Here is a 10,452-nt window from a genome sequence, read left to right as displayed (position 1 = left end):
ATGGTGTTCGTTAGGTTGATTTGATAATGGAGAGGCTAGGATGTTAATTTCAGTGATTTAATCAAGTTGATGCATCTTTGGTTTGAATCAGAATTATAGTGTTGCAGTTATTCTCAGTTTGTCTTACTTTTTTTTTTTTAAAAGTTATTTTATAGAAATGATATTTATGTATTAGTTTACAATAATTTATTTATTGTGTGTATTACATGCCACATTTTTTATATTATCATTGATACTACCTATTAATAATAGTATTTTTCTTAAAAAAATTAAGTAACCATGTTGATACAATTTATGTTTTTGACAAAGGTACGTGAATATTTACATACATAAGTTGAATTCTACTACATAATCGATTGAAATTACTCTCTTGACATAGTGATACTCCCTTTCACTATCTTCCATGACACGTTCTTAATAGCCATAATCGAGTCAATATCAAAATGTCATACTCCAAGCAAGTATTCAAGGTAGTGTATGTTTATATTCATTAAATCTCACAATTTTATAGGTAAAAGATATATAATTTGAAGACTTGCATGCTCAAGGCTACTCCGATTAAACCTAGTGAGTTAAAACTAGTATCTGTCACACTTTTTTTTCCCCTCATGGTTGATCCCTCTTTCTCATATATATATATAGAGAGAGAGAGAGGGAGAGAGAGAGAGAACACAAAAGAGAGAGGTTAAAAGGTCCCCTACTGTCCCAACCTTAAAAATTATTAATATTCCTAACAAATGTATATGGAAAAACTCACTAACCTGTTTGCAAAACTTCATGCCGTGATAATATTCAATTTGCATCACTTGGGACCACTATTTTTTTTTCTTTTTTCTTTTTTCTTTTATAATAATCAAAAGAAAAATTATAGAATATGATAAAAGTATCCCAGCAATCCTCCCCTCCTATTTAAACTCCTCTTCGTTATCCTTTCTTCTCAACATGGAGCCTAGCATTGCTCTTTCTATAGCTAGCAAAAGACTTTATATATAGGGCTCTCCCTGTGTATAGTTATAGTCTTTCATGGTGTTTTTCAGGTTCAATTGTTGTTTTTAAGGCATCAAGGAAGTGTTTATTGTTTTTATTTCTTCATTTTTGGTACTCCACCATCAGATGAAGCTGCCAGCATGATCTTAATTCCCCTTCTTTTTTTAATTGAGGGATCAAATCATGTGGCAGTTTCATCTGTTGCTACTAGCACAATATCCAAAAAAAAAACCTAATTTCTCTCAAAATGAAACCCTAATTCTGACTCCTTTCTTTTTTGCTAACACCGGTACACCACCATTCATGTTTTCTCTCAATCCCTAGAAATGGGTGGTCATTGAAAGTTTCCAAGAGAGCTTTTCATAAAATTGTTCATTATTATTAACTAAAGAACTGAACTTAAATAGAGAAAACGATCTTAATCCTAATTGGGAAAATAGTTCCCTTATTCTAATAAACTACTAAAACATAAGGGAAAATAGTTCCCTTATTCTAATAAACTACTAAAAGATAAAATAAAAATATTCCTAAAATATGAATAAAATTTATCTACCTAAATAAGATTTATCTACCTAAATAAATTTAAAATATATACATATTTCAACATCCTCCCTCAAGTTGGTGCATATATATCAATCATGCTAAACTTGCTTACAAGAAAATCAAAACTTGTCTTAGAGAGCCCTTTGGTGAGTATGTCAGCAGTCTGTTGTTTTGAAGGAACAAACGACATGCACACTTGGCCTTCTTCAATCTTCTCTTTGATAAAGTGTCTATCAATCTCAACATGTTTAGTTCTGTCATGTTGGACTGGGTTGTGAGCAATACTAATGGCAGCTTTGCTATCACATTACAACTTCATTGTTGAAGTTATTGGTTTCCTCAGCTCTTCCATAATTCTTTTTAACCACATCATTTCACAAATGCCTTGAGCCATTGATCTAAACTCGGCCTCTGCACCACTTCTTTCTACAACACTTTGTTTTTTGCTTCGCCAAGTCACAAGGTTTCCCCAAACAAATGTACATTATCCTGATGTAGATCTTCTATTTGTTGTTGAGCCTGCCCAATCTGCATCTGTATAAGCTTTAATTCCTCTTTGTTTGGATTTCTTGAAGAATAAGCCCTTTCCAGTGAACTCTTCAAGTATCTTAGAATTCAAACACTGCTTCTTCATGTTCCTCCATTAAAGAGTGCATAAATTGACTCACTAAGCTCACTGCAAAAGCTATGTCTGGCCTTGTATGTGATAAGTAAATTAACTTACCAACTAATTTTTGGTACTACCATTTATCAACTAATCGACCTTTTTTATTTCTGAATTTTATATTTGGATCAATTGGTGTGTCAGTTGGGCGGCAACCACTCATCCCAGCCTCTTTTAAAAGACCAATCACATATTTTCTCTAAGAGACCACAAGACCCTTCTTTGATCGAACAACTTCCATTCCAAGAAAGTATTTCAAAGGACCCAGGTCTTTGATCTCAAACTCCAATGCTAGATGCTCCTTGAGACGCCTTATTTCATCCATATCATCTTCTGTAAGAATGATATCATCGACATAAACTATAATAACTGCTATTCTACCTTTTTGTCAATGTAGATAGAACATTGTGTGATTAGCTTGCCCTTGTGAGTAACCTTGTTTTTTAACAACTTGAGTGAACCGTTCAAACCAATCTTGAGGAGACTGCTTTAGACCATACAAAGATTTCTTGAGTTTATATACTCGAGTTCCAAATTTTTCTTCAAAACCTGGAGGAGGATCCATGTAAACTTCTTCTTTAAGTTTCCCATTTAGGAAAGCATTCTTCACATCTAGCTGCTGTAAAGACCAATCAAGATTAACAACAATTGATAAAAGAACTCTAACGGAATTTAATTTGGCTACTGGAGCAAATGTTTCAAGATAATCTATCCCGTATGTTTGAGTGTACCCTTTAGCCACCAACCGGGCTTTGTATCTATCTAAAGATCCATATGATTTGAATTTGGTTGTGAACACCCATTTACAGCCCATTGTTTTTTTCCCTACAAGTAATTCCATTGTTTCCCATGTACCTGTTTTTTCAAGAGCGCGCATCTCCTCTAAAATAGCCTCCTTCCACTCAGGAACCTGTAAAGCGTCTTTCACATTTTTGGGTATTTTTACAGTATCGAGACACGAAACAAAGGTTGAGAATGTCGAAGACAAGGCTTTATAGGATACAAAGTTAGACATGGGATATTTGACAATATTTCTAACACCTTTTCTTTTGGCAATTGGAATATCTAAATCAGAAAATTCATTGGCTGGATTATAAGCTTTACTTGGACTTTTGAAAGGATCTTGCGGGTCAGATTCTTGGTGATGACTCTGGTGGATTCCACTTTCTTGATTTCGATTTCTTCTTGAGTAAACAATTAACTTCTTTGTTTGTTCTTTATTCTCATGACCAGACTCTATACCTTCATACTCCTTATCATTAACATTAACATCATTAATTTCTGTGTTAATCATAAATTCGGCTTCCTCATTATTAGAATCCTTATGTTGTATATTCCTAGTCTTTTCTTGATCAATTATAGAATCTTCCTTAGTATAATTCCCTCCCTGAAGATTAGAATCAAAATAAGATTGTGTTTCAACAAATGTGACATCCATGGTAACAATAATCTTCCTATCAATTGGATCATAACATTTGTAACCTTTTTTTATTAGAAGCATAGCCAACAAAGACACATTTTTTTGTTCTAGGATCTAGTTTACCTTGGTTGTGAAGATGAACAAAAACACTACATCCAAAAACTCAGAGGGATAAATCTGTGATCAATTTAGAGTTAGGAAAGTTATCTTTAAAGAGACGAAAAGGAGTCCTATAGTTTAAAGTTTTACTGGGCATTCCTATTAATAAGATATGTAGCTGTTAACAAGGCTTCGCCCCAAAGATAACGTGGTACCCGACTAGTGAACATCAAGGCTCTAGTTACTTCCAAAAGATATCGGTTTTTTCTTTTTGCAATCTCATTTTGTTGTGGTGTATTTGTACAAGAACTTTGGTGGACTATTCCATATTTGTTTAAGAAAACAACTAATTGATCACTAAAAAATTCCCCACCATTGTCAGTCTGAAATACTTCTATTTTCACACTAAATTGTGTTTCCACCATAGCATAAAAAGACTGAAACACATTTTTAACTTCAGCCTTATCTTTTAATAAAAACACCCAACAAAATCGAGTATGATCATCAATAAATGTGACAAACCAACATTTTCCTGAAAAATTTGAGACTCTTGAAGATCCCCAAACATCACTATGAATTAACGAAAAAGGTTTGGAGGCCTTATATTTTTGAAGTGGAAAGAATGACCGATGATGTTTAGCCAATTCACAAAATTCATAATGATATGAAGAAGGACTTTTATTTTTAAATAGATTAGGTAACAAATATCTTAAATTGTAAAAATTAAGATGTCCAAGCCTATAATGCCAAATCATAACCTTATCAAAATCAGAAACAGAATTTAAACATAAAGTAGTTGTTGGTTGACAAAATCAGAAACAAAATTTAAACATAAAGTAGTTGTTGGTTGACTTAGATGGTCGTCTTCAAGAAAGTAAATTCCACTAAATTTTTTAGCATTGCCAATCATCCTCCTTGAGACCATGTCCTGAAACTTACACATAGAGGAGTCAAATATAACATGACAATTTGAGGACTGGGATAATTTACTGACCGATATGAGATTACAAGCTAGATTTGGCACATATAAAACATCATGTAAAACCAAGGAAGACGAAATTTTAACAGTGCCTTTCCTGGCTTTGCCGAGAAGGACCCATCTGCTACTTTGATTCTTTTTGTTTCCTGCGCAAGGTGTGTAAGTTGAAAAAAGAAAATGACTACTAGTCATGTGATCACTAGCTCTAGAATCAACGATCCATGTGTTTGTTATACAAGGCTTGACACTGAAAAAAATAGAAAAATCAATACCTAATTGGGAAAAAGAGGAAGAAGGATTATTGGATGAGTTAGTTATAGAAGAATTCATCCGAAATTGTGGTGATTGAAAAAACTTGTATAGATGCTCTAATTGTTCCTTAGTGAATGGAGACCCTTCTAGAGAACTTTGGCCCTCATAATTTGCATTAGTTGTTTGGAAAGCTCTGCTATCCCCTGATTGTGAACCACGACCATTGCCACTCTTTTTCCTTCTATTTGTCAGTTTCTCATGGAGCTTCCAACACGTTTCTCGAGTGTGCCAATATTTTTTGTAGTGATCGCACCAAGGTTTAACCATGATGTTACTAGAGATTTAACCTAGCTCGGATGCTATGAAAGTTTCCAAGAGAGCTTTTCATAAAACTGTTCTATTATTATTAACTAAAAAATTGAACTTAAATAGAGAAAACGGTCTTAATCCTAATTAGAAAAATAGTTCCCTTATTCTAATAAATTACTAAAAATAAAATAAAATATTCCTAAAATATGAATAAATTTTATCTACCTAAATAAATTAAAATATATACATTTCAACAGTCATATCTAAACCTCTTTGTACAAATTCAGGGTTATTTGGATTTATAGGGTTTCCTTAATTTATCTAACATGTATACAGTTGAAAATCTTTTGCTTTATATGTATGTATATATATATATATATATATATGTTAAAATTTTTCCTTTGAAACTTTTAGACTTGAAATTTGGGTGTCTCTGTGCAGTTTCCATGATTTCAAGATCCCTGACCACTGCTTTAGTGATTGAGCCTTCTCTCAGTCTCTGGTATTATCTTTAAACCACAATAAAATTTGATATCTCAGTATATCTATTGGTTTTGTTTCTACTGTATGATAAGCTGTTTGTTTAGGGTTTTTCATGACATATGTATGCTTGCTCCTCAATTCTTTCGGAGCCGAACATTTCGTTATAATTCTATAAGGGATATCATAAACACACAGCCTTTTCATTTCGTTATAACATGTATGTATATAGGTAGGTAGGTACTGGCATAGCCAGTTCTTGTTTCTGATGTGAGGTTGGTTTATTTCAATCGATCTACATCAGATTTACAAAACCAGAGGGAGAGACATAAATTAGAGACATTAGTCCTTTTTTTGGCACTACCTGGGAATTTCATAGAGTGATGGAAACCCCTGCTGGAAAATCCAAAGATCTCCAAGGGAAATAGATAAACTCCCTAAATAAATTACAAAGAGGCCTTACTTTATGTGCCCTGTGAAGGCTTGGAAGTTGCGAAGCTGCTCTTTTTTATGCCTGAAACGAAGTCCAAAGTATCCTTTGGTAGCTTGGATCCAGCTTATTCGATTACCAATTCTCAGAGAGAAGGGAGACAGGGATAAATTTATACATTTTTATTCTGCTCTTTTTTACTAATTCACGACGTTATTTCGAACACATTACAAGATACATTACAGAATCATAGATATATACAAGTTCAGTTGAGATATGGTAATTAGCAGTAGAATGGAAAACTTATTTCATAACTGGTGAATCTAGCTAACATATCTTCTCTTTTTGGGCGTAATTATTGCTGCTGTGCTGTTTTATGCTAATTAGTTCGGGAAGGTATACCATTTTGCTTCGTGATCTTAGTACAACTTAAAAAGTCTACGAACATATTGGTAAAATAATCGAAATAAATAAAAAATTTTCCTATGGGATATAGGAGAAAATTGAAACCTGCTCCCCAATATAACTAACCATGAAGCAAAATGGAAGATCAATATTCAAGTGCTTACTTCCTTTTCTAACAAGAGAACAAAAGAGAGGTAACTTGACACTCATATTTTGGCTGCAATCTCAGTCTAAGACCCTACGAATTTACTTTCAACCTTAAAACAGGAGTGCGATATATATATTTATATTAAGAGCTATTGATGTTCATTCCAAGTACTATGTTTAATATCATTTGGAACTCCTCTGAGTATATACCAGTTCTCTTTCTCTGCCTCTCCGTGAGGGCTGCTTTAGAGAGACAAGATTCCACGCATTTCTCATTTTTCTTTTATTTTTCATGTCAGCTATCTTGATTGAAGAAAATTAAACTGAGGAATCCATTGACAACTACTCTTTATAATTATTTTCCATTTAATGATGCTCTTGGGAATTAGCCCCCATTAAATGCTAGATCTTTGTCATCATTTAATCACTGCCTTGTTTAAAGGGTATCAAAGATGGATCAACTTCACTCTGTGAAAGAGAAATATCGATAAAAGAAGTGTCCTAGGTCCCTCTTTCTCTTAGGGGAGACCTCCCCGGCTGTTGTAGTAACAAGGTGAGTTTCCCTTCACTTGAAATTGAACTCCAAAGCACTGCAGCTTTGAAAACAACATATATGACCTTATTTGATACCTTTGCCTAGGGTTTGTTTGGATCTTGCAGGAAAAGCTAAGGATGGTTTCCAATGGTGCAACACACAGGATTGAACAACAGGGAAAGGCGATTAATTCCTTTGCTTGTCAACGTCAAGCTCGTTTACAGTAAATATTGCAGGTGCACACAACCTAGAACGGGTAACAAAAATTACATCAATGTAATATCTCATGCACATGCACGTTGCGACAGTACCACTTGAACTAAAATGAAGGATGAATTAATAGTGAATATCAACATGATTTCCTCTTCCCGAGTTGGCAAGAATGATCTATATTATCCGATTCATTTACTTTCCTTGAGGTATCAATATTTAATATCTATGATCATATAATTCTTCAAATATATATAAAACTTTCTCTTAAAAATAAAATAACTTTAGCAAAAGATATAAAGAAATAAAAGATAAATGGAAAAAGAAAAAGAAAAATAGAGAATGTAACACTTCTTGTTGTCGTCTCTTTTCTTCACTTGAATCATATTTATATTACAAATGTAGGGGTCAAAGATAAAGCCGCACAAAATCAAAGATAAATAAGAGATAAATTCGTGTATATTATTTGAGTAATTTGCATTTTATAAGTCATCAAAGAGGATCACAAATACAACAAAAGGTTCATGCAAATGCTCCAAAACCATAAATAAGCTGATTATCTTAGATAAATATCTAATAGAAAAGATAAATAAACTATTTTTCTCCAATTATGAATATCTACTTTATACACTCACTGGAAAAATCTAATGGGATAAAAATCTAGTGGACAAAAAGAGTATACAATATTAACACTACACTACAGCTTCAGTAAAAACCTTTGGCAAGAAAAACAAAGGGTATAAAGCCTCAATTAAGGGATAAATAGTAAGTAGCATCCCACATCCCACATCCCACCGGGTCATCGAGTCCAAATCCAAAATGTCAAAGCTGATGCCAAAACAACTCATAATGCAATCTTTCACTTTTATATGTTATAAAATTTACATTTAAAACATTTATATAAATTCATTGGAAAAAAACCATGTTGTGAGGGCTTAAAATACATTTTTATGACAAAACCCAATTCAAGTCGTGCCTAAGAAAGTAGCGGTGAACCTTTGAAAAAGTTTTGAAAGTTAGTGATAGAATAGTGAGTGAAGTCGTGACATCGAAACAGGGGAAGTCGCAATGTCACTAGCTATCTAGTAAGGTCACAAAGTGGGATAAGTGAAGGTGTGACATTGAGGGGAGAAATCGTGACGTCAAGATTCTGGGGTAGCGACTTTACTTGGTGTACAACATCAAAACATACCAAATGGTTCTTTTAAGTCAAGCAAAATGATTCCTAAAATATGTCTAACCAAAACCAACATAGTACCAAATCATTTTGCATACAATTGACTTATATTAACACATCTAAATCAATCAAACTTATAACATTCAATACATTATACCAAAACATGCATGACTCATCCATTCATAATATATAGTATAGTTCACCAAGTGGCCTAATGTAACATCTTTTACCCTATCCAGTTGCCAAACTCGAGTAATAGAATGCTATAGATAAATATGAAACATTTACATACAAAATATAGTTCAAAATTTCAATTCAATATCAATTTACCACATATGACCATGTATAGCATGGAATTCAATCAATTTTGGGTTTAAATTGAGCTTACGAAAGCTTTAAATTAACCCAGTATCAACCAAGGATCAATTTGAAACAAATACAAAAACATAAGAAAATTTTGTAAATAGAGTTCACACAGATGTGTGAAAGGCTGAGACCATATGAGGATGAGACACACGAACGTCTTGGTAGACCGTGTAACAGACTGACCCTATGTGGGGCTGTATTCACACGGCCATGTGAACAAACCATGTAACTCACTGAAGTCGTGTGGGTAAAAGGTGTAATTTCCCAAAACTTATCACACGATCATGTCGCAAGGCCGTGTAACATGCTATGGTCGTGTGCAATTTATACATGCATAACTTCAATAGGTCACATGGTTGTGTACCAGCCTGTATAACAGCCTGATGCCATGTCTTGGAACCGTGTGTAGCGCACGGCCATGTGGCACCATAAGTGACCTACAAGTCTCAAAAACAACCTAAACCTTTTTTCATACACAAGCATGATCTAAAGCATAACAAACCTACATAAAAACCTGCATATGATACACTAATATATCAACCAAAATACCACATTCAAACCATACCAATATGCTTCAAATGACACCTCAACATAATCAACCTAACATACATCATTTAACCATTTAAAAACATCTTGAAATAGCTCAATATCAACCACAAAAACATGCACTAAAACTTACCAAATTATTTCAAGTTCAACACAAGCACACCATCCATTTCTTTCACAACCATTTACCTACAAAACTCATCTCATAGCAAATCACCTACTCACCATTTAAATTGTAACACCCCGTACCCGAGACCGTTGCCGGAGTCGAACACGAGGTGCTAACAGACATAATACATTTATTTTCACAGTTCATTTGAAAATTTTCCAGACAAGCTGGTTACTGCATCACTGTCGCCTTAAAAATCATATCTTGAGTTTCAAAACTCGAAAACCAGTTTCGTAAATTTTTCCTGAAACTAGACTCATGTGTTCATATACAAATTTTTTTCTAGAATTTTTGGTCGAGCCAATTAGTACAGTTTATTAGTTAAAGCCCCCCTATTTCAGGGTTCAACTACACTGACCTTTGCGCATTACGACTTGGATATCTCCCTGTACAGGGCTTCAATACTGATGCCGTTTGTTTCTAATGAAACTAGACTCAACAAGGAATCTATACATATAAGGCATGACTTCTAATTATCTCTGGTTAATTTATAATGAATTTCCAAAGTTGGAATAGGGAATCCAGAAACCGTTCTGGCCCTGTTTCACAAAAACTTTAACATCTTATAATATACTGTTCATATGACCGTTCCGTTACTTTCCTATGAAAATAGATTCATCAAGGTTCTATTACATAATTTATTCACTATTTAACTCCATTCCTACTATTTTTAGTGATTTTTCACATCCACATCACTGCTACTGCCAGCATCAGCCTTTAGGGTAAACTTTACC

At 33.7% G+C, this 10,452-nt stretch overlaps 1 long non-coding RNA gene across 2 annotated transcripts; it reads left to right on the top strand.

The window, feature by feature from the left end:
* The first annotated feature begins 5,638 nt into the window (after positions 1-5,638).
* On the top strand, positions 5,639-7,633 carry LOC108463572 (uncharacterized). Of its 2 annotated transcripts, none has more exons than XR_001868090.2 (3): positions 5,639-5,755; positions 7,158-7,268; positions 7,376-7,633. It is a non-coding gene; the product is annotated as an uncharacterized LOC108463572 (long non-coding RNA). The 2 variants fall into 2 exon arrangements; XR_008272997.1 differs by having other exon boundaries at positions 7,356-7,633.
* Positions 7,634-10,452: the final 2,819 nt, after the last annotated feature.

Source organism: Gossypium arboreum, chromosome 10 (genome assembly GCF_025698485.1).
Source record: "Gossypium arboreum isolate Shixiya-1 chromosome 10, ASM2569848v2, whole genome shotgun sequence".
In the NCBI taxonomy this organism is placed as follows: domain Eukaryota; kingdom Viridiplantae; phylum Streptophyta; class Magnoliopsida; order Malvales; family Malvaceae; genus Gossypium; species Gossypium arboreum.
The sequence above is the reverse complement of the archived record's forward strand: the minus strand, read 5'-3'. Positions and strand labels throughout refer to the sequence as shown.